The 25,966-nt window shown below is 32.7% G+C and overlaps 1 protein-coding gene across 1 annotated transcript in view; it reads right to left on the bottom strand.

The window, feature by feature from the left end:
- Positions 1 to 25,443, bottom strand: part of LOC126768608 (protocadherin-like wing polarity protein stan) — a 138,991-nt gene extending 113,548 nt beyond the window's left edge. The window contains exon 1 of the mRNA XM_050486794.1: positions 25,407 to 25,443. The gene's annotated coding sequence lies outside the window, so the exon portion shown is untranslated. The remainder of the gene's footprint in view (positions 1 to 25,406) is intronic.
- Positions 25,444 to 25,966: the final 523 nt, after the last annotated feature.

The raw sequence follows: 25,966 nt of genomic DNA, 5'->3' as shown, positions 1-25,966 counted from the left end.
TTACATAATTCAATAAATAAATGTGGAGTTACCACCGATTCGATATGTGCACGGGGAGATTAATTTCGTTCGGCTTGCATAAGCAATGTTAAATAAAATATAATTGTTCAACTGGCAGCTATTAATTTGTCACGATAAATGTTGATAATCAGTTCAGGACGATCATTGAATGATTACATTAGTTATCGTGCTGTCGGCGAATGAATGTTTTTAAATTTATTGAAACATCATTATAATTTTGTTGATTTGTTATATATATATATATATATAACCAACCACAACGCCCATAGACATTGGCACTGTTAGAAATGTTAACCATCGCTTACATCACCAATGCGCCACCAACCTTGGGAACTAAGATGTTACGTCCCTTGTGCCTGTAATTACACTGACTCACTCACCCTTCACACCGGTACACAACAATACCAAGTACTGCTTGTTTTGTGGTAGAATATCTGATGAGTGGGTGGTACCTACCCAGACGAGCTTGCAAAAAGCTCTACCACCAGTATATATGTATTATAGTTTGTTCAGGAATTTTAAAATCGATGATAAAATTGTTTACATTGATAGCTTTTATTTATGAATGATTAATTATTAGGTTTTTTTCAACTCAATTTAAACCAATCTATTGACAGCATCCTCGTGAAGCATTCACAAAGGCACTGGTAAAAACTTCATGTTTGTCCATGTATGTGATTGTTACAATGGAAAAAACCTATTAAAGGTTTTTTTACACTTTTTATTTGCTATTATTTTATCGAATTTTTGGCTCAGGATACTAACTTTCAAATGTAAACGATTGAATATTTTAACAAATTACGATATTTAGTAAAGTAGAGTATTTTTTACCAGCACAAAAGTTTAGTTAATTGAAACAAGTTTAAAATTCAGTTGTTAAATTTGACCTAAATCCGTTACATACAGTAACAAAGAAAGATAAATAAAAGTCGTTCGATTTCTATTTTTTAATTTGTTTCTAATATTTCGCCTTCTAATGTATCGTGGTGACATTTATTCGACACCAAAATATTAATTTGTAAGCAGCCCCGAAATTATAAGAATTATACTTATACCTACAAGGCACCGCCCTAGGGCCACAAATAATATAATTTTATTCTAATCGATTCGAAATAAGAAGCCTCAAATGTCATGTGCCTAGGGGTCTTCGATCGTAAGTCCGGACCTGCGTGCAAGTAATTGCTTTGAGCAATTTTATGTAGTTTTGACTTTTGAAAAATACTTTCAAGTGTCCATGTCAGTTTGAAGAATACCGATATGTTCGTAAATTTCGTTCAACGACTGTTAACATAAGTAACAATTTTCTAATAAATAATACTACAGACAAATGGCAATGTCGAGTACGTAATCATCAAAGTGATACATGGTCAGTCAACAAAGCGGAATGCTCTCAATGTCACACCCTCTGTCAGAGATTGATGCTTCAAGACAACTTGTCCAGGGCTTGGAATTTGAAACCCATCAATCACGACTGAATTAATTAATTGCAATTCTATAATGTGTAATTGCATTAATTAATTTTGGGCAAAACATTGTCTAGTTGAGATTCTTCAGGCACGAAAACTTCTCTATCATTGTTTGAAACTTAACTAATATTCATTATACATTACAATTAAGAGGCATATGAAATATATTTTAATTAATATAATAATATCATTTAAGAAGTGCGAATTATTTAAGATAAAAACATTTACGTACACACATATACGTACACACACATCAGTAATTCTAACAAGCACAGAGGCTAAATAATCAAAAATAAGACTTAAAAATCGAGATTATAATAACTCATCGAAAGGAATTTTTGTACTCCGATGACAGACCCTCTGCAGGTTACCACACATTCTATTTGATAACGAAGCAACAACAATTTGTATTCCGAAGTCCGAGTTTAAAGGGTGATTGGGCAATTATCAACACAAGGGTGTTGGTAGTTCTACGTTTGGTAACGCTTTGACAACGTACGGAATGTCTATTGCCTTGCCTACAATGCCGATGTTTAATGGCACAGGTCACCGATTATAAACAGAGGCGTCCTTATGTTCATCTTCTTACTGAATAGAAAAAAATAGTTTTCCTTATATTAGCATTTAGGCTACTTTTGTTCTGTTTGTATGACTTTTATGAACTAAATTGCTCAAAGTCGATTTGATTACAAAAAAAAAACTGCGCCATCAGTATAGACTAATTGATAGTATTATTTCACTACTATATATATTGCATGGCAATTTTGACATCATGTCAGTTTAATACAATGCCACGAGTTAATTTCAATGGACATATTAAAGTTTATAATAATACTTAAATTATTATTAATGATAATAAAACTAGGATGTGATAGTCCTTGCGCGTTTTATTGGTCGACTCTTACACGTAATAAAAGTGACAAGAGTGACAAGAAGAATACAGAATAAAATAGGTTCTCGTTTTGTGAAATTGTATTAATTATTATGTTATAACTCCGAATGAGTCCAGTACAATTACAATTTATTATACGTGAAATTGGCAGAATATTTTAAGCTCAACTCAACATCAAAAAAAAAAAAGAAAAAACTAAACTTCGTCCCAGATTTTTTTTTAAATTAGAACGATTGACATCCAATTCCACGCAATTACAATACTAGTAAAATTATCAAGATTTACTATCACACTATGACTTACTATAAAAGTAAAATTCATGTTAATTATTTGACGTAATAAACAAGGTCGTGATATATGCTTGATCAGTAGAGCGCGGATTCACTCTCGCTTTGTGTAATAACACACTTGTGAATTAATTATAACATTTAAAGAAAACTACAGTTATTTAATCAAAAGAAATAAGAAACTACATCAATGAAATAAGGTTCATCGGTAACTAACATAAACAAATATTTTAAGCTTTTATAAACATTTCAAAGTTATAAAATCCTAAGAAACTTTAATTTGCAATAAAACAAAGTATTTGCCGAGTTTCATTCGTCTATAACTCTTTGAAATAAATAAAACAAAGCTTTAATTAATTAATAAACTTCTTTGATAAACTTTATGAATAAAACTGTATGTATATATTTATGTATATATATATATATATATATATATATTTCTTGCAATGCCAAATATATATTATATATATTTATGTATACAAACATACAGAATAAACGCATTAGGTACGTATGGTAGGCGGTAGTAAGGCAAGTGGACCACCTGATGTTAAGTGGTCAACATTGCCCATAGACTTTGGCATTGCAAGAAATATTAACCATTCCTTGCATTGCCAATGCGCCACCAATATTGGAAACTATGATGTTATGTCTCTCGTGCCTTTATTAACACTGGCTCAATCACTCTTCAAACCATTGCTTGCATTGCTGCTTGGCAGTAAAATATATGATGAGTGGGTGGTACCTACCCAGACGGGCTTGCATACTACCACCAAGTTAACGTCAATTACCATCTGATCCCAAATAAAGCTTGTACAGAGATTGTACTATGGAAACCAGACTACTGATATACTATTTTTCTTTTATAAATACATACTTATATAGATAATTACACCCAGACTCAGGATAAACAGACATGTTCATGCACACAAATATCTGTCTTGGGTGGGAATCGAACCCACAACCTTTGACGTGAAAGGTAAGCATCCACCAAACACGCCAACCGGCTCGTCAAATAATTAAAGTATTAAGTAGAAGTGTATTAAATTATTTATTACCTTAATTCACGAACCGCTTAGTGCAGTTTTGATAAAATTATATCATTATTCTAAACGTAAACATATATTACAATGACAAAAGATATATTATGCAAATAACAAACATCAATATAAAAGTAGATATCTTAGAGGCTTATCTTATACCACAAATAAGGTGCGGAGTGCCTGAGGACCTGTTTTAATTAAATTTGTGCTATTACTACACTGAGCTAAATCCTAGTTTAACGCTATGTAAACCTTGTAGTAACGTAACAGATTTACCGAGTAAATATTCGCCATTCGCGTAGCATTTCGCAGTCTAGGTTAAAGTGGAATATTTAAGTGATAGTCTTTGTCACCTCAAATCACTTGCTATATTTAAAATAACTATTACAGGCGATATTAATGTATATTTGTCTATTCTTACTGATATTATATATGCAAATATGAGTTTACTTATTTGTTTGTTTCTATGAAGTTGCTTAAATAAATATAAGTTTGCTTTCACTTCTAAACTGCTCAACAGATCATCATGAGTTGTGTACTCGTTGCCAGAGGTTGCCAGAGGCTAGAGGACATCAGTACCCTAACAATAAACACGCCACAGTTTTAAATAAGTTTCTTTGTTAAAATCGCACGTGTGTGTATTTACACCATTGTGTTGAAACTTTGTACTTAATTATAACTTCCATATTGTAGACAGTTCTAAACGTGAAGGCTTCCAGCATGATACCATAAACGCATAAAAAGTGCGCATTGTATTATCGCTGATCAATGAACAAAGGCATATAACTTTTAAATAAATAAATATAAATATATACATGTAAACAAGATATTTTCCAGACTTGAGAGAAATATTATTAATGAAGTAAATACACGCGAAGGGTAAATGAAATGCAATCTGGTTGGAACAAAACTGGTTCCCGTAACCGTACCCTAGGGACGAGGTGTTAGGTCGCTCGAATGCACTGTAATGCGATCTGAATGTACTCAATGATAGTCTTAATGTTACGAGTAAAACAATAATCTTATGAACGTGAACTAATGGAAATTTATTTAAATAAATAACTACTCTTATAAAAGTAATGTCTTTTTGCTTCAAATCCGATCAAGGATTTTCAAATATATACTTTACTTTTATATACTTTACTTTTCATTCTACTAATTTTTTTTGTGTATTATATTTTTTATTTTCTTTTAAAATGTTTACAATGAATTGTATTAAATTTAATAAAGATATGATTTTAACCAATTAAATACGAAAAGTTGATAATAGTAAGATAAGTTTCACTTTACTCCGATAATTTAAATATATTTTTATCAAATTTAATTTAAATAAAACGTTTATATGAGCATTTTATGGCACAACTTTAGACTACCAGCTTAAACGTTTTTACACCTAAACTATCGGAACTATTTTGTTATTGTCGGAAACGAAGATACCGACCATTTGCAGATATATTAACTCAACCTGTTTAAAAACACGCAAAACTTATATACACGAGCGATTAAAGCCCGTATTAACAAAACTCATAAGGTTTAAAATTAAAAAAACATATTCATTTATACATCCCATAAAAGTGTTAAGTGTCATTTAATTAAAAGAAGCCCTTGATGAAGCCTTTAATATGGGATGCTATTGACTTAATTTGATAGCATGTGCAAAGTAATTTTTATTTTTAAACGCTACGGAGTATATGATAATGATAATGATAATAATTAAAAGCATTGTAAAAACAAATATTAATGTATCGCGTTTAAAATGTAAAGTTGATGATATTTAAGTTGTTGCAAGAATTTTCGCAATACTTAAAAATGACTTGATAATATTTTTAGGTTGATATGATTTATAAGATAATAATTTAAAAATAAAATTAAAGTCTCTTGTAAAAGTGCACAAGCGTGCACAAACACAGGTGAACTCTTATAATAAGATGGATCGACAATCCAACATGAACTCAGGAAGATCAAATACAAGTTCAACGGTTTCACGACCTTTTGAGTGAAAGAACTGTTATACTACAAAGTACCGACCATCGCGATGCGACTGAAATATTTTAAACAAAAAACTTTATAGCTTTAATCAACCTGATTCAGGATTAAGATAGAGGATCCCGGCAAGCGCAGCTTTACATTCAAGCCCATAAACTAAAAAGGCAGAAAGGCTTCTAAGTAAATATCGTATATTTTGTGTCAAAAGTCAATAAGGTTAATTTATATGTTAATGTATAATAGCTTCACATTTATTGTAATCTTATAAAATTGAGATTCAAAAGTGCTTGTGAATAAAGTATATTTTGACGTTTTTATTAGAACCAGTAGTAAAATACTAAAGATGTATTTTATTAAAATTTTAACCAGTTTAATAAAATATATTAAGAAGTATTTTAAATATGTTAATTTCTTATTCAAAAGCACATCTTTTACTTTCAAATTAAATGTCATAATAAATAAATAAATAGTCTTTTTTTATAAAAAAAGTTTTCCTTCTATTTTTGTGTCTAAATTGTATGTCTATATACGTTTACTTTAAAGTTGTATAGTTGTTTTGATTTATTTCTTTAAAAAACCTATTGCCATCCTGATTCCTAAAAATGTATAATAAACAAACTTATAAACATTGCAAGTTAAATATAACATTGAAAAGTGATAGATCGTAAGCACCCACAAGTGGGGAAAGACTGCTTCTACTTATAAGGAGAAGTTTATGGAGTTTCATACACCACACTTCCACTGCGGGTTGAAATTACATCCAACTCGTGCCGGTTATAGTCACGAGATTTTCTCTAATCGTCGATTACGAGATGCATTATAGACAAGAATTTAAAACTCTGAGTAGTATCTCGGAGTTTAAAATTCCCATACTTAAAGTCCCAAACTTATTAATTTTAAAACAAAATTAACTTTAAAATTAATGTTATTTTCAGCACAAAAATACCAAAATTATCGTTTTACTGACGCGGATTACCCTGAGAGTAACCTTGGCATCGACCGCCGGTCCGCCCTTGAACCAACAAACAATATTTCTTATTGTGAACGTGTAGTAAAGCTTAGCATTTTTTTTTTACTTTACATGAAACCATTACATTAATATTTAAATTTAACGTAATAACGTTCGTACCTACGAACGAAGTAACTTTTAATATTTGTATTGATAAAACTTACCTTTATTATTTATGATTATCTGAAAAATGTGCAGTTCACGTTTCTTTAATTTAATATATTCAATTATTCATCCACAATTTAAGGGGTGGTCCGTTCAGAATGAATACATTTTGTATAAAGACTTCGGAAGCATCTATTCAAATATTAAATACATACAAGTATATAGAAGCCAAATTCACTCTTATCGAACTGTCGGTTGATTTTGGGACATAATATTAATTAGAATTACCAGCGAAACTATTTGTTAGAACAATCTCGAAACACGACGTAGAACTCAATCGTAAAAGTCAGAAAGTGTTGTACGATATTGATTAGGATAATTATAATATTTAAAGCATACACGCGTCAAAATAGTCCCAATATTTAACGATCGGATCGACCATTAACTTTAGATTTGTTTTTTATAAAATAGCTTTACTGTTACTTACCGGTTCTTCACATCCGGTGAACTGAAAAGCTAAGAGTCAACTCCAAGTGCATTCGTCTCTTTAGATGTTTTAATATAGTGATTACGTTGATTGTCAGTTATTAAGCGGATAGCACTTGAAGTTGAATGTAATAATAATAATATCCTCCAGACCGATTTCAGCCACGGCGGCCTATCTCAAGATAGATTAGCCAACTACGCAGGAGATATTATAGTGCACAAGTGTGTGCCGTAACACAGGTGCACTTTCTATTCCCTTACTCTCATAATCCGATGGGACGGCAATCCGACACGACCGGAAAGAGTTCAGGCGCAGGACCAACGGCTTTATGTGCTTATGTGTCCGAGGTACGGGAGTGTACACACTTCCAACTTTCAGACTCCAGGCTGCCACTAAAAATTTTCTGACAGAAAAACCCAATAACTTTTTATTGGCCCGACCTGGGAATTGAACCCAGGACCTTCGGGTCTGCGGCCTTATATCAAGCCACTAGACCAACGAGGCAGTCAAAGTAGGTAGGCAGTGAATGTATTTTTTATACAACAATATTTTTTTTTATGAAATTGATATGTTTCAGTAACATTACAGCTTAAAGACTTTAATATTAAGTAATAGTGCTTTATAAATTAACATACAAAATCAATTAGGCTAGTGTCCAGTGCAAGAGTAGAATCCACTTGCATTGTCCACTAAGGTTTTGCAGGATGTGTTTTTTTTTTATAGTATAGGTAGGACGAGTATATGGGCCACTTGATGGTAAGTGGTCACCTACGCTCATGGATGTTGGCATAGTATGAAATGTTAATGATATAATTTTAACCATCGCTTACATCGCCAATACGCCACCAACCTTGGGAACTAAGATGTTTTGTCTCTTGTGCCTGTAATTACACTGGCTCACTCACCCTTGAAACCGGAACACAACAACACAAAGTACTGCTGTTTTGCGGTAGTTTATCTGATGAGTAGGTGACAGATCCCAGACGAGCTTTCACAAAGCCCTACCACCAGTAAAATAATGTACGTACGTAATAAAATAACGTACCACCGAAAGTCGATTTTCAACCTTTCACGAGTGAGACGAAATGAGTTCTTACAGAGTACCGCTGTACTTAATTTACCAAAACTAACATAAAATAATTCTTGTTACTTCATAATTGTTTTAGTATAGTTGGTTTAATTCTACATGCAACCCTGCGTGACCACTGTAAGCTAATACCTATTACTAGGTTTATTACTCACTCCATTATGTTTCAGCACGATAATGGAATGTAGAGGTTTGGCGTGTCTAAACAAACTGGTCTGGCTTAGTGGCGCGCTAAACAGCTTAAAAGTTTAACCCTTTTACAGTATGTATAATGTTACATAGAAATGGTTCTAATATGAGTGTTTTATTTAATTAAGAATGAAAAGTTTTGTCTATTTAAAATGATATACTAATTACTTAAATAATAAGCAAATAATCGTGTAATTATCTTTTGTAATAATAAGATATATTTGAAGCTTAAATTATAAAAAAAAATAAGCAAACATTTAACTATATTCGTTCCTCAGGATATTGATTAATTCAAGTATGTCATCCGATTTTGAAATTTAATAGCGTCGAAATAAGAATGTGTTTCATTAAAAGTGGTTCTTTATTTGCTAAAGGTGATTTATGAAAAGATTTTCTAATATTAGCAGAATATTTATGTGTATAGGATAATTATAACAGTTTCCCACTGGATCGTTAACTAGCAGAACCATAAACGATAATCACTCAAACTATTATCGTTATTCATTAATAATTGCATAAATACAGATGCAACGTCTCATTTCATTACAAACTAGTTCTCAATTATCCTTTAATTTTTACAAACAAAAGACCACAATACATTTTAAATTATCCTTGAAACTACGAAACAGCGGAAAGTCAAGTAGGTACTTACCCGAAAATGAATAAAAAGTTAAATGAGAAAAAGTAATTTCACGAGATAGAATATTCGGTTTGTTCATTAAATTTTCAAGTTTGTGCAAATTTCGGGGCAGAACATAAGCGGCTTGCCAAGAAGCGTTGAGTTTCAACCGCTCCGGAATGACGGCTTAAGTCTTATGAATGATGCAGACGCGCCAGATCACTACAGCGAATAATGAGTTGCTAGATTCTGCCTAATTGTATTTTGACTTGCATTCTAGTGCCAGTTGAGAGTTTTACGTAATACAATATATGTTAAAATCTTCTAGAATAGTTATTAAATAAATATCAAAAAATAAATAAAGTTATCAATGATGTTTTTTTTAAATACTTGCAATGTCCATTTTTAAGGTATTTACTAATATCAATAAAAAAGGTAAATAGGATATTTACCACTCCAATTAAGCATACAGCTCGTGTTAGTAATGTGGACAATAATAGCCCAAGAGGTTGGAATCGAACCTGCGACTTGTACATCGCTAGGCGGCCTAGTATTGTAATATTGTGAAGTCTCTTTGATTAACGGATAAACAATACAGTATCGACACTATCTCTGACAATAAATTGTTTTCTTTAATAGAGCTAGTATTTCTGTTATTATTGCTACCACAAAAGGAGCCAAAAATTTAAGACGAAGACATATAAAAATACATCAGATATCATTGCATGACATCTCTTAAGAATTACACCTTTAAATCTGAATCGTAGGTATTAATGTCTCGCTATGAGTTTATTCTATGACAACTTCATCTTTGTCTTAGAAGCTTTGAAACGGTTGCTGAATTTGTTTGGGTAAATACATTTAAGTAAAATATATTTACTGATACAGCATAATAAGTTACGAACCCGAAATGTTTTCTTCATAAATATTAATGTTACAATATAATGGTGCCAAATTAAATAGCACATTATGTTATGTTTCTTAATAATGTGGATTGTGAATTTAAAAAAAAAATACCTCCGATGTATGCGTCAACTTTTACCTCTTTGTACCTAATTTCGCTGTGTAAAATACAAATAAAAGTAACTTAAATGAGATAAAAAAGAAATGTGTTACAATGAAAGGCGCCTGACAAGGGTAGAGTTCAGTGACTATTGAGCTGTAACCCGCTTGATAGATTTATTGGAAGCCACTTCGGAATAATAAATTTCCTAATTGAATAAAAAACAAAATTTCAATTTTTTTTAAATACAAGCATTTATATTTAATCCATAAATTGAAAAAAAAATAGTATTCGAAATAGTTTTGTCAATGTTTTCAGAATGTTATGTACCGCAGTATAATATAGTAATTATATGATATTATTTATCGGTCAATTATTTTTTATCAGTAACGGCCGGTGAATGTCCCACTGCCGAGCTAAGGCTTCATTTCCTTTTTTGATGAGAAGGTTTTGGAGCTTATTCCACCACTCTGCTCCAATACGGGTTGGTGGAATACACATGTGGCAGAATTTCAGTGAAAATTAGAGACATGTAGCTATCCTCACGATGTTTCGTCGAGCACGAAATCAATTGGAAACACAAATTAAGCACATGAAAATTCAATGGTGCTTGCCCGGATTTGACTCTTTATTTAGAATGTTCAATTGAAGTTTTTAATAAATTCAATTACACATACGTAGTAATAAAATGTCATTCGGCAATAAAAATAAACCGAGCGATTAAATTCATGTCTATGTAAAATATCAGCTCTGAACAGGTCGCATCGGTTCGAAAGTTCGATGAAGTTCGAAATTTGTGAGGTTTCCAGAGACTTCAAGTAGTGAAGACATTCAGCTGTTTCTAACAAGTTTGGGACTTAGAGCAACTATGTGATAGTTATTCAACTCTATCTCCATTCCATTGCATAAAGAGTTTGTTCCTGTCTCACATTTAAACTCAAAATATATGAAATAATAAATGTTGTTGAGATTCCTTTTAAAGGCATTTAAAATCGTAATTATAGCAAGTATTTTTATTATATTGTTAAGAAAATCAACAAAAATTAACGAAAAGGAAAAGCACAACATTCACGTTATTTAATATATTATATTACGTCAAACTGCTAAGAAATAATACATGTGAAAGTTTTATTAGTTTTCAAAACAGCCATTTTCTCCGTCTGCGTCTAGATGTAGAGCAGAGTGTCTCAAAGTTACTTCATCTACTTTAAATGGCTTTTAAATGACGAGGTTCGTTGAGGTTAAATTACTTCCTTGAAACGACATGATGATTAACTTTTTTTTTTAATTTATCTGCATGCGTTAGGTAAATGTCTTAGTATATTCTGCATTTATTATTGCAGCGGTAAAAATAAACATTTTTAATATTTGAACATAAATACGTTAACAACGCTGGCGCTGGATTCACAGCTATCAACTTCCAACCTATGGTGTAACGGATGGTAAAATTGTCTACGAGACATAATGTATGTAGAAAGTTACGAATAGAAATGACTTAATTAACTCGTTACTCGAAACTCAGAAACAATCGATTACTGTTTACAATAACGATTTGTTAACCGTGGAACGGTGTAGGGAATTATAAAACCCGGAAGAAATTAAGAAATACATTGATGCAATATTTAAGAGGCCACTCTAATAAGCTATTTTCTAAAATGTTTCAGTAATTTCAGGCATTACACAATAGCACTATGCCGACGGCGGCGTTTATCAGAATCATTTGTATTCCACGGAGTAAGGGACGCAGACAGGAGTGCATATAACGAACGAAGGAATGCTGTTGACAATAACGAACTTCATTTTGTATTCGCATGATGCAAAACGCAATTTCGCTTAGTGAAACATAATTTGAAATTCCAGCGGAAATCAGGTTTTTTGTTAGAAAAGATTTTTTTATTCACATTCATATATTATCCTGTTATTAATATATTATCTTACTATAATATATATATAATTATTTAACAATGTTAAAGTGTTAAAATCATTACAATTGATTCTTTTGTAAGACTACATAAACTCTAATTTTGTATTTTTCAAAAAAAAGGATACTATTAATGCTCGTCAGCAAGACTTCTGATATTCGTATTATCTCTTCCAGTTAAAGTACGCCTTGGTGTAGTAGGAACGACGATAGTCAAACAGCTCAAGATTGAACTTGTGACCATTGAGCTATTAATTGACGCTTGCTTAGTAGTACAGGTCTGAAATCTTGCCTTAAATTTAAGTATTATTTTTGTAATTGTGTGTTATTCATTATTGATGAAATAGCTGAAATTTAAGTATAATAAGTAACTTATATCAATGATTACAAGTTAGTACTTAGACGGTAGACTAACAACATTTATGTTCGATCAATTTAACGAGGATTCGCCTGATTACATCTTCCCCTAAACAAGAGAACCAATTTAGAGAACCTTTTTATCATTCCAATCCATTACTTAATTTGATTTAGATTTATTGTAAAATATATTATTTTTAGTTTAGGGCGGCAGTTCAACCTGGATTATGTTATTGTAATTCCAGTAATTAAATTATTTATTCAATAAAATATACTATAATATTATTGAAAGTACGAAATCAAATCTGTCTGTCTGTTAAGCTTAAAACCACTAAAGTTATTTTGATGAGATTTGGTAAGCAATGCTTGAACCCCAAGGTTACAAAAAAACAGATCGACGTCTTTAAACTTAATCACGTCCTAGTTACATAGTCATGCGTCGAATGAAACCGGTCTCGTGTCGATAATATTTTGTTCTTCAGATATGCAAGACGAAAATTTAGAACACACATACATTCTTACATATACAGATTTATTATATTAATATTTATCAAAATTTGAACATAAAATAATTGGATTGCAATAACTTCCTACTTTAAGACTTTAAGATATATTCATACAACATAATAAAATTGTTAGATACTTAGATGTACATGGCATTAAATATGTTACAATCAACACTTCTGAATTGAATACTAAAATGACCGCGTGCAGGTTTTAATATTAATATGTATATATATGTACATACATAGTACAATAGACGACGCCGGGTTGCGGTTCGGTGCCTGGGAACCTACGGGAAGTGGGAACATTCCGACAACTCTAATTACGGCTTCTTTATCGACTTACAAAGATTGTTTGTGTTAAATGTTTATTATGAAGCCTCGGTTTTGTTTCGATTTAAAAGGATATGGATACATACAAGTTATATCTAGTACGTGTAATGTATGTATTCTGTAATTGTTATGTTTCGATTAAGTTACACTTACAAAACTAAAAATATAATAAAATATATATGGGAAAAAAATAATTTATTCAATATAAAATAAAAAATGAATCATGTTTACCGAGGTAATATAATTTTTTATGTAATATAATGCATGATTAATAAAATAAATAGCGTGTATTGAATTTAATTTTAATAAAACATAGGTTTTTAACAAACAGCTGACCGACATAGCAACAAAATAACAAAATTACGGTTCGAATTATTTTATATAGGTAATATTTGTATTAATATGTAATAATTCTGTGATAAAAAATGTTCCTTTTTTTAATAATAATAATGTTCTCCAGACCGATTTCGGCCACGGTGGTCAATCTCAAGAGAGATTAGCCAACTACGCAGGAGATATTATAGTGCACAAGTGTGTGCGCAAACACAGGTGCACTCTCTATTCCCTAACTCTCATAATCCAATGGGACGGCAATCCGCCACGACCGGAAAGAGTTCAGGCGCAGGACCAACGGCTTTACGTGCTTTCCGAGGCACGGGGGTGTTAACACTTGCAACTTCCAGACTCCAGGCTGCTACTGAGAATTTTCTGACGGAAAAACCCATTAACTTTTTATTGGACCGACCTGGGAATTGAACCGAGGACCTCCGCGTCTGCGGCCTTACATCAAGCTACTAGACCAACGAGGCAGTTGATCTATCTTATTTTTTTTAAATAAAGATAGATCAACGCTATCACTGTATTTTATAAGACTTATTAAGACCTTGACTCCTTCAAATCTGCTCTACAAAGTTTTGTTGGATATGTTATAGTTTTGCCATAACGTTGATCATCACAGAATAATTAAATATAACCTATAAAATATACACTATAGTTTTTATCAACACCGACTTTTAGATCTCGAAGACGCAAATTTTCAAATTTTAAATAAATATTTACAATGCATTTTTATTTTAAAAACATAAACAATCTAAAACTTGTCATTTCACAATACCCGATAGATAAAAGCTATTTGTTTGTGCGGAATACACATCAGATATCACATTACAACTAATGTTTTACCAAACGGATGTGCGGGGTACATATCCGTTTGTTAGCGTACGGTACAATTAAATATCAAGATTTCTCAAATGTAATAATGCATTAAGTATAATTCATTTCATATGATGATGATTTTTACAACAGAATCTAAATAAAGGTTCGAAATTATTAAATTGCAAAATTCAAAAATCGTTAAATAACGTTTGTGTATTAAGGGATATTATAAAATTAATGACTTCTTAGATGATAACACACCTAGGGAATGAAACGATCGTATCCTGGTTGTTTAAAATGGAATTATAAAAAATTGCATTGTAAATAGAATTGTTTAAAAAAAGTTAAATCCTGCTGTTTCTCCACCCACCTACGTAACTAAGCAACAAGCCTGTATGTTGTATATGTATGTACATAGCCCGTGTACATCACAATATCTATTTAATAAAGTTTTCTTACGTATTTATTTGTAATATTCAAAATTATTGTAATTCAGTTAGTTTTGTCACATTTTTTTCTCGTGTATGCTTCTGTGTGTGTGTGTTGTAAATGTAAATATTAATGTTGGAATGTTGACTAATTTTTTTTTTAGTGTTCAGTATAAAATTGGTCGGACTGACCTCGGATTCTGCAGCCTTATAATGAGGCTATATATACGCTATTAATAGGCTTTAACCAGGAAGAACAAACGAAACCATACAGTAAACGAACACATAAATCATAAAACGAAATGAGTCAATAACTTTTAATTATGAGTATTTACGATAACACGTCAATTACAATAATAACTATAGTAACAGCTAGCTAGGAATAAATTGCTTATTATTAAGTCTTCTGTATTTAAAATAATATTAACACGGAGCTTTTCTCCGTTTAGGAGAAGACATAATAAATGGCAAATAAAACGTCAACAAACATTGATGTTAGTAATTCTTGCATTAAACAAACATAGCTAAACCACTGTCATTCACACAAATTCGGATGTACTCGTTATAATTATTAAGTAACATGTGAATGTCCCACTGCTTGGCTAAAACCTCCTCTCTTTTTTTGAGGAGAAGGTTTGGAGATTATTCCACCACGCTGCTCCAATACGGGTTGGTAGAATACACATGCAGGTTCTTCGCGACGTTTTCCTTCACCGTCAAGCACGAGATGAATAATAAATACAAATTAAGCACATGAAAATTCCACGGTGCTTGCCCGGGTTTGAACCTACGATAATCGGTTAAGATTCACGCGGACTAACATTGAACATTAAGCGAAAACAATAAAAATATTTTTTTAATTTTATTATATAAAATTACCATTTCCGCCGTACATCGCCTCTGTACGTTGACAATGCTTGCCACAAACACGCAACAGACTTTGTCCGTGAACACAATGTATCCCCGAAGAGATATTTGTCTTGCCAACTGTCATCCGCTTATTTGTCTCTGGGCTGTCTTAGCTTCTGTTATTAAATACAGCGGACATGGAGTAAGTTAATAGTGGATTAACAGTTATGTCGTTTGGAAGCATAAGTTTGCCCTTAACTTACTTAAATTCAATGAATATTTATTTTATTTATTTATTGATATAAGAAACACCATCGGCATATTCACAAAATTAACAACGATTACTGCTATCGTTCACTCAGTTCGATCAACGAAAAGTAAATATAACAATCAATTTTAAGAAACATGTTTATGTTTATTATTGTATTTAAATTAAATTTTATTTTATCGAAATAATTTTGCGTTGAGTTCAAGCTGGTAAAAATATATGTAAAGAGATTGATATGATAGCGAGAAAAATGTATAACATAACTTTTCTGTTTTCGTATTCAACGTAATTATTATAAGAAAAATATTCTGGCTTACTAGTATAGATATATCTTTAAATGACAAAAAAATACTTTGTTACTTTAAAAGACAACCGATCACAGCGTAGCTGATAGATTTTACACAGTCGACAAATCGTAATTCTGCGTTGTCGTTCCGTTGCGAGTCGCTTAAAGTAACGAACTGAGATTCTTTATTGACTTAGGGTTGCCAATATTAGTAATTTAAGAAATCAATTTAATAAAAAAAGTGTAGCTTCGAATAATTGTATGGATTTATAAAATATTTTGTGCATGAGTCTTATTATTGAATTTCTCCAGATTCTGACGATAGTTAATAACAAGATGAAGACTTGTAAAGCAACCAAATTTATGTATGTTTCACTAAAGAAGTAAAATAAATTGACACCTGATAATGAGCCTATTATTGTGTTTAAAAAATAAACAAATTAAGATTTCTAATGATTTTCTTATTCATCTTGTAATATTTATTTATGAAGGCCAATTACATACAATAACTAAATTTACAAATATAATTAACAAATATTATTTGTTTTGTCTATTAAAATATCAACCCTAAAATAACTTAAAACTCTTTAAGAACTATCTTTGAGAAATCTCCTCCCACCCTCTTTCTAACGTGTGAAAGTTTAGTGCTGCTGTAACCTTTTTATATCTCCAGTCTTATTCGCTTTAAATATATATATGTATGTTCATATATACATACACATACACTAGTCCAGTGTACTTGATCCCTGCCCGTCTGCATACATACTTCTACTTAAAGAGCTAGACATTCTATTTTCAAAAAATAATCTAGGGTTATGCAATCATATGGGACCTTACTAATGAAAATAGATATGCAGGACGATGCTACGAACAATTATTATAGTAGCGGAATATCATCATCAGATATTCTATCGCAAAACAGCAGTACTTGGTATTGTTGTGTTCCGGTTTAAAGGGTGAGTGAGCCAGTGTAATTATAGGCACAATGGACATAACATCTTAGTTCCCAAGGTTGGTGGCGCATTGGAGATGTAAGCGATGGTTAACATTTCTTACAATGCCAATGTCTGTGGGCGTTGGTGACCATTTATCACCAGGTGGCCCATATGCTGGTCCGCCTGCCTATACTATATTTTTTTTATATATTTTATATATATTCAATATGGTCCAATAATCCCAAGTAGCGTCATTAAGTAAATACAGCTTAATTATTATTATTATTGAAAGAAATTTTTAAGAAGACAATGTTTCAAATACAGCTTTGTTTTGTAGTGCAGAGTGAAGGATGAATAATTGACTGTTAGTGTGGACTGTGGCATTTGTCACAGTTGGCAATAACTGACCCAATGAAAGGCAAATAAACAACTTAGAATGAAATATGTATTATCCTTCGTAAATTAAAAGTGTGAAAACAATATTAGAAGTGGCAACCCTAATCTACTAAGGCGATTTGGATGCGTCTCACGAACGTCGAGTATGTGAGTGCGACGTCTGCGCCATTCAATGGTTATGAGTCTTACTGGAATCCGATACTTGATATCGTTTAGGTGGCAACATTATTATAAAACGTCGCTTAAAGATAAATGATTTTTGCTCATAGCTTTTAAAGGTCTATTACATAACACAATTTTAATTCTATCAATTTTCAAAAATCTTTTATTATTTAAATTTGATTATAAGTACTAAGATTGTTTTGATTTAAATTATCTCTAATTTATCATACTAGCATGTAAAGAATAGAAAAAGAAGTTTAATACAGTGAGTAACAGAATCAATATCTCACTAGTGGGGATCCTCTCCATTGTAAGTTCTGGAGCTCATACCACCACGCTCTAATCTTCTTCTTCTTCTTCTGCCTAGCGTTTTCCCGGCCTAGTAACGCCAGGGTCCGCTTTCCTGCATCTATGCCTCCACTTTGCCCGATCTAAAGCGTCCTCCTTAGTGAGATCGTGCTCTCTCATATCGTCCCTCACAACATCGAGCCAGCGCTTCTTGGGCCTGACGCGGGATCTAGGGCCTTCGCCAACAAAGTCCAGGCGTCGGTTCCCGACATAGTCTGGTGGTCTGCGGCTAATGTGGTCAAACCAACGCAGACGGCTTTCCTGCAACTTATCCGCTACATCGCAAACTCTAAGGCTACCACGGATGTGCTCGTTACGAATGCGATCTAGTCGCGTAACGCCACACATCCACCGCTGCATCTTCATTTCCGCGACGTGAAGTTGCTGAACGTGTCTCGCGAGAGCTGGCCACGTCTCGCTGCCGTACAATAAGACTGGTCGAACAGAAAAGGACTCGGGGCCGAGCCTTGGTGGACACCAACTGTAATCGGGAAAGGGTGTGTGTCGCCAACGACGGTCCTTACTATTGATTCCGAATTATGGTACATGTCTCGGATAATGTCAATATAGATTTGTGGCACGTTCTTCATCTTCAAAGCCCACCATATAATTTGGCGTGGGACGCAGTCAAATGCCTTCTGCAGGTCTAGAAACGCCATGTACAGTGGCTTCTTCTTTTCCCTGTGGGCCTCGGCTAGTATTCTTAGGGCGAAGTTGGGGTCTATGGTTTCACAGCCTGGGCGAAACCCATATTGACATTCCGAGACAGTACATTCTTGCCAGAGCCTTGAATCGATTACGCGTTCGAAGAGTTTCAGAGGTGTGGCACATAACCTTAATACCGCGGTAGCTTTCGCAGTCCTGTACACTACCTTTGCCTTTTTATATTGGAGTAATGATACTCAATCTCCATGAGTTGGGCATCTTCCGTCTAGTAAGTATTTGGTTAAAAAGGTCAGTAAGTAGGTTCACACCATGAGAACCCATCGCTTTCCACGCTTCAATCGGCAAGTCGTCAGAGCCTACGACTTTTCGGGTTTTCATTGTACGAAGACATTTGAGTACCTCGTCAGGTGTTACCGGTGCAACAAGTCCGAGATTAGGAGGCAGTTCTGGAGGAGAGACATTACCGTGTTGTGTTAAGCAACATGTTAAAGTAGTCGCGCCACCTCTCCTTCACCTTAACTGCGTCGCAAACCAAAGTGCCATTTGAGTCCTTTACACAAAGACATTTTGTAATGTCTAGTGTCGCTTTCTCCCGAGCTTTTGCCAAACGGAAGATAGTCTTTTGGCCCTCGTTTGTCTTAAGCGTGTCATAAAGAGGTAACAACGTCTGGGCTTTGGCAACTGGTCGTTTGGTGGCACATTTAACTGCTTTATACACGTCCCGTCTTCAGGAAATTTGGTCTCTTGCCACTTTTTAAACTGTGTCTTCCACCACGCTCTAATGTGTGAACTTTCACTCTTTTTGACACGTGCAGGTTTCCTTACTATGTTTTCCTACATCGTCGAGCACGAGATGAATTATAAACACAAATTAAGCATATGAAAATTCAGAGGTGCTTGAAATAAGAGTAGAGTAGATAGAGTAAGAGTAGAGTGAACAGGTTTCTTTTGGGTGGGCGTGAACCACCTTCATCTTCATCTACACTTTCCATCAGGTGAGATGGAAGACAAACGCCTATTCCAATTTAACTATATAAAAAAATGCGGGATATTATTTTTTACTAATTCGTTTTACTCCTTGCCCAATACTCTTTTGAGTTGTAAAGAAAATTCATGTGCTTCTAACTGACTACAATCATTCTTAAAGAATGCTAGCCAACCGCTGGACGTATTATAGTGCACAAGCGAAATACGTTTACTGTCTATCCGGGGGTTCTGTAAAAATTTAAGGAGCACGAACAACAACTTTACGTCCTTTACGAGGCACGAGAGTTTAAAATTACGAACTTCTAAACTCTGAGCTGTAACTGAGAATTTTTAGACAAAATTAAAAGTGCTTTTCATATGCAGAATGTTAGTATACACAGTTTTCAGCTTAAAGACTAAAATTACTGGGTGTCTTACTTACCAAAGAGTTCCATTTGAAATGGGAGATTGGTAATTTTTTTATTAACTTCAATACAATGTAAAAGTAGAAAGTACTTGTATGTTTGTAAGTATGTATGTGAGACAAAAAATTTTTTTTTACCCCAGGCTTTAATCCCCGGACTTTGGGATCTGCAGCCTTATGTTTGTGCCTTTGATCAATATATATATATATATATATATATATATATATATATATATATATATATATATATATATATATATATATATATATATATATATATATATATAAGAGCCTCCTTGTTATCATTGGGTAGCATTAGAATTTAAGTTTTAACTAAAAATACTTACTTATTATATAAATTTACTTAAAAGTGATAATCAAAATATACCTACTTTATTTAATTAAGCTCTTATACGCAGATTCGAAAGCGGGTTGAGATGCCTTTTTTACTAGAATACGTTTTTGTAGTCAATTGTAATTGTGAGTTCAAACCTGGGCAAGCACTGTCGAACATAAATCGATCAATCGAATAAATTCATCTCGCGCTCATACATCGCAAGGTGAAAGAAAACATCGCGAAGAAACTTGCATGTGTCCAATGAAAATCTTCCACATGCGTATTAACCTTGCGCGTTGGAGCAGCGAGGTGGAGTAAAGTCCAAATCTTCGTCATTTTTCGTGTGTGGGTGAACGAAAGGACAGAGAAAGAAGTCTGAAAAAAAATACGCATAAGCCCTACATATCTATAAATATACTATGAGTTTTATTGTTTACATCACGACAAAAGTTCGTAAGCAACTTAATACAAACTGAACAATTTCAAGCAGTCTACTAAAACGCTAATCGATAACTCGTCTACACTCGGCTATAGTCATGAATCGTTGCAATTATGCGTTGTTTTCTCCCCTTTGTAAGCCGTCAGGGTTGACACATGAAAGTTTTGCTGCGGTGTCAACATGATAACCTTTTTAATTAATTATTATTATTAATAATTTAATTAATATCAGAGGCAATTTTAATTTACATATTTATTAAAAAAAATATCATGTAAATTGACTTACATAATAAATATGAATGCGATAGTGCAGTATTGATAAAAAAATTTGATCCAATTTGAGTGCTAAGTCTTTTAAAAAAAAATTAAAATATATAACTGTTTATTGCAAGATTAAGTACACTGTTTCTTATTGCTCTTATATTGCGATTATGTAATTTAACAATATATAAATCGTATATTAATAAACGCCTATCTCAACGCTGATTCTTTTGATTTTAAAATCACAGACTTTATTTTACTTCCAAAACCCTACCATCGGTAAGTTTTAAGTATATTTTCCTTAAAGCTTTATAATATATCATACACAATATTTATACTAGATCCGTTTCTATTTTTATTATGAAAATATTACTTTCCAAAAACAACAACCCTATGACTTTAAATTCCAGCTACGACACAGCGAAAAGATGTTAAGATTAGAATTTGTTTTATATTATTTTCACGATAAGCTTTATTAAATATTCCGTTACATGAAACAATTTTACAAAACGCTTTAATATTTAGAATATTATACTTTTATATGCGATTAAATGATAATACATTTTCAGTCGAGATGGCCCAGTAGCTAGAAAACGTGAATCTAATCGAAGATTACGGGTTCAGACCCGGGCAAGCACAGCTGTAATTTCAAGTGCTAAATCTGTATTTACAATTTATATCGTGTTCGACGGTGTCGAATGCAAATCTGCCACATGTGTATACCACCAACCCACCTGGAGCAGCATGGTGGAATAATCAATAAGGAGATGGATTTAATATAAAATTGTTAATAGCTAAATTCATCAAAACATTTTTCACGGTTCGTTTCAAACAACGTATTTCAATTTGTAGCATTAAATGTATTGGAATTCATAATAATTTGTAATCTTGACGTGAATTTTAATTTCAATTATGGGTTAGTCACCCTCTTTACCGGAAAGACTTATCGTTAAGCTGAAACCATTTATCAATTTCTTTTAATGGGGATTGTTTTATAAAAAATATCATCAAAAATTATTAACGATAAAATAAATCACGGTTAAAAGAAAAGTTGGTGTATCTTTTTAACAGAAGAAGCTTAGTTTAAAGAGAAAACGTTTACAAAATGTTAATGTGCTTTAATTTGCTTAAAATATTAACTACTTATTTTCTTGACAATATTCTCGATAGAACTTATTGTCTGAATCAAATTTCGACAATTGAAAAAACAAATAAGATTGTACTTTTGAAAATCAATCAACAAACCCTGAAAAATGGCAAATCATTGTTTGAATTTAAATAAAGGTATTTTAGGATGATTCAAATCTGTTAGTTAAGCAGTTCGACAGAAATCGACTCTTGTGAACGCAGAATTAGTTGCAATTCGAAAACATACAAGTTTATTACACCAAACACTGCCGTGGGACATTAACCTTATATTTAACAAAAATTGGTATTAAGTATGTGTTCTTTTAATTTGAAACTTATTATACAGACAGACTTGCAAAATTAACAAATAACTCAATACTTTTTACCTATAAAAGATAAAAAAAATGGATTCTAAATAAACCAGTCTCTAGAGATATTGTTAATTAAGTGACATATGTTTTATTTTATTGTTTACATTTTATAAATTAATATATATCAAACATGTTAATTTGCAGACAGCATAAATACAAAAGCAAATTTATGAACTTATAATAAAGATATATTATTCTTTTATTCCATGAAATGATTTAAAGTCATTGCATTTATTTGTATAATTAAATAAAACATTATACATATATATATATATATATATATATATATATATATATATATATATATATAGCTTTTATACTTTTATTTCATGGCATTATATTTCCATTATTGTGACAGGGCGAAGCTAGCCGGTGACGCAAAGATCACCGGTTTAATCTCTTAGGCTATATCATAAATCACACAGCAAGCTTGATTAATAATAAAATTATTGAGAGTGCAGAAGAATGTAGTGTAAATTTACATAGTAATCAATAATTTTTAATGTTTTTTTAGGGCTTCTTACCTAACACAACTCGTCTGTACACACCCTTTTTGGCTGAGTCACCGCTAACTCACATCGCATTCGTAAGGACACGTACTTCTATAGAAATCACGCCATGGAGTTTTTCGTTTAAGTTGCTCCGTGTTTAATTCTCAGAAAAAGCCTTTGTTTTCATACGTATGTATATGAGAGTGTAAATAATTACTTTTTTATCTTAATTTTTTTTAGACTTGTCCATTTAGACATGTTAGCCCCATCATATCTTAATCTATACAATACACAGATTATTCATTACAGTATAAAGAGAGTCACTAACGAGAAAATGCTACCAAATCATATATGGCTTCCGCAGCTTTCGAAGTTGGAAAACAGAGAATACTTTGCGCAGCACCCACATTCATACAATTAACATTATACTCGTATGTTGCTATTAGGGACTTTCTTTGTGGTTTATTCTTTCTTTGACGAGCCGGTTGGCGTGATTGGTAGAAGAACACTTGCCTTTCACGCCGAAGGTTGTGGGTTCGATTCCCACCCAGGACAGACATTTGTGTGCATGAACATGTCTGTTTGTCCTTAGTCTGGGTGTAATTATATATATAAGTATGTATTTACAAAAGAAAAGTAGTATATGTAGTATATCAGCTGTCTGGTTTCCATAGCACAAGCTTTGTACAAGCTTAGTTTGGGATCAGATGGCCGTGTGTGAAAAATGTCCTAGGATATTATTATTATTATTACTACATTCCATAATCAAATGATACACATCTTCTACCATTACAGACATCGCAATTTGGTGAATCAGTTTTTTTCATTAAATATGCAAACTTGTTGCATAGGTTGTGTCCCGATCGAATACTTATTGCTATGTGCTTATACTTAGAAGAGTGTTTAATTACGTAATTCCTTTTTGCAGTAAACGCGTATGACGATTAAACCACTGGGTTGAAGTCACCCATGTTATCAATAATGCTAAAGAACTTTAATAATTTGTAAAAGTTGTTCTATGTATAACATTTTAAACAATATGCCGGTTAACTTAAGTCAAACTTTTATACTTTATACTAGCTATCCGTACGGGCTTCGGGAATTTTTTTTATAGAATCGGAAGGTGGACCGTATGCCCATACGGTCAACTGATGGTAAGTGGTCACCAACGCCCATAGACATTGGCATTGTAAGAAATGTTAACCATCGCTTACATCACCAATGCTCCACCAACCTTGGAAACTAAGATGTTATGTCCCTTGTGACTGTAATTACATTTTGTCCCTTGTGACTGTACATTGGCTCACTCACCCTTCAAACCGGAACACAACAATACCAAGTACTGCTGTTTTGCTATTTTATCTGATGAATGGGTGGTACCTACCCAGACGAGCTTGCACAAAGATTTGCCACCCGTTAAAAAGCTTTACCACCAGTGTAGAATGAGAGTCTACAGAAAATATTTATATCGTTATACATATCACACTATTTATGCTAATGCGGCGCCAGTAAAGCTCCCAGTCGGCAAGTTTTTTCCGACATCTACAAAAATCATTATAATTTAGCCAATTTACAGAAAACCCTAATTAATAATACATTTTTCATGAATAACTTCGTCCACTGGTGGAAGCGGTATGAAAATCTCTTTTTTTTATATATTCGCCGGGAGGGCAAATGACTCTACTCCTACTACTACCTGATGGTAAGTGGTAGTAGAGTAACGCATAGAGAGGACGCATAAACTCAAAACTACTGACGCTGTACTCAGCGTCAGTAGTTTTGAGTTTATTGCGTTCAGATATACAGTCAAACGCGGCGGGGGACATTGTATTATAACGTGTAGTGTTAATATTTGTTCATAATAGTTATATAAGCAGGACAAATTTTCAAGATTTGGCAACGGATATTTAACACTACGAGTCTATGCCCATTGGCTTATTACAGACTGTTTTAAATCGCATCCATTCTTACTTTCTTGCATTTAACCTCTACGTCAGCCCTTTGACTGTCGCCGTATACTGAGACTAATGATTAGACTTATACACAATTCAAGAGGCTTAGGACTGTATACAATTTCTAGATAACGGGAATATGTAGTTAGTAAACCGCAAGTAACCGCCCGTAGCGATTGATGATAGAGCACCATACAGGATATAATATACAGTACATAAATTTATCAAAAATCAACATACCTTAATTTTGATGTTCAGGATATTTAGTAGATACTCGTATCTCTGAAAGGAAAAAGAACAGTTTTGAATATGTATGAAAAACAGTTAATGTAGAAATAAGTCTCATATAACAGAGGCAAGAATTTTTGATAAAACAGTAAGCCGTCAAAAACTTGGCGGTTCCTGAGTACGTGGTGTTAGGGCTCTGTGCGAGCCCGTGTGTGTAGGTACTCCTCACTCATCACATATTCCACTGTTAAGCAGCAAAACTTAGTATTGTTTTTTTACAGTTTGAAGGCTGAGTGTAACTTTTTACACGTTATATACCATCCAAACAATGTTAAAGGAAGCAAAGGATTATAGTCGATAATATTTCATCTCATTATTTGTTAGGTAGTAATAAATTTGTACTCAATTTATTAAACTAGCTTCCCGGTGAGCTAGAGGCTTGAAAACTTCAAATATAGAAGGAAATACAATATTAACTCCTTTTCAAAAACAAAAGATACTTTATTCAATTAAGCTGTTAAGAATACGCACTAGTGCGTCATGTTGCGGGATTAAATTTAATGTACCTAAAG

The sequence above is a fragment of the Nymphalis io genome, chromosome 5, assembly GCF_905147045.1.
Source record: "Nymphalis io chromosome 5, ilAglIoxx1.1, whole genome shotgun sequence".
NCBI classification, from domain to species: domain Eukaryota; kingdom Metazoa; phylum Arthropoda; class Insecta; order Lepidoptera; family Nymphalidae; genus Nymphalis; species Nymphalis io.
The sequence above is the reverse complement of the archived record's forward strand: the minus strand, read 5'-3'. Positions and strand labels throughout refer to the sequence as shown.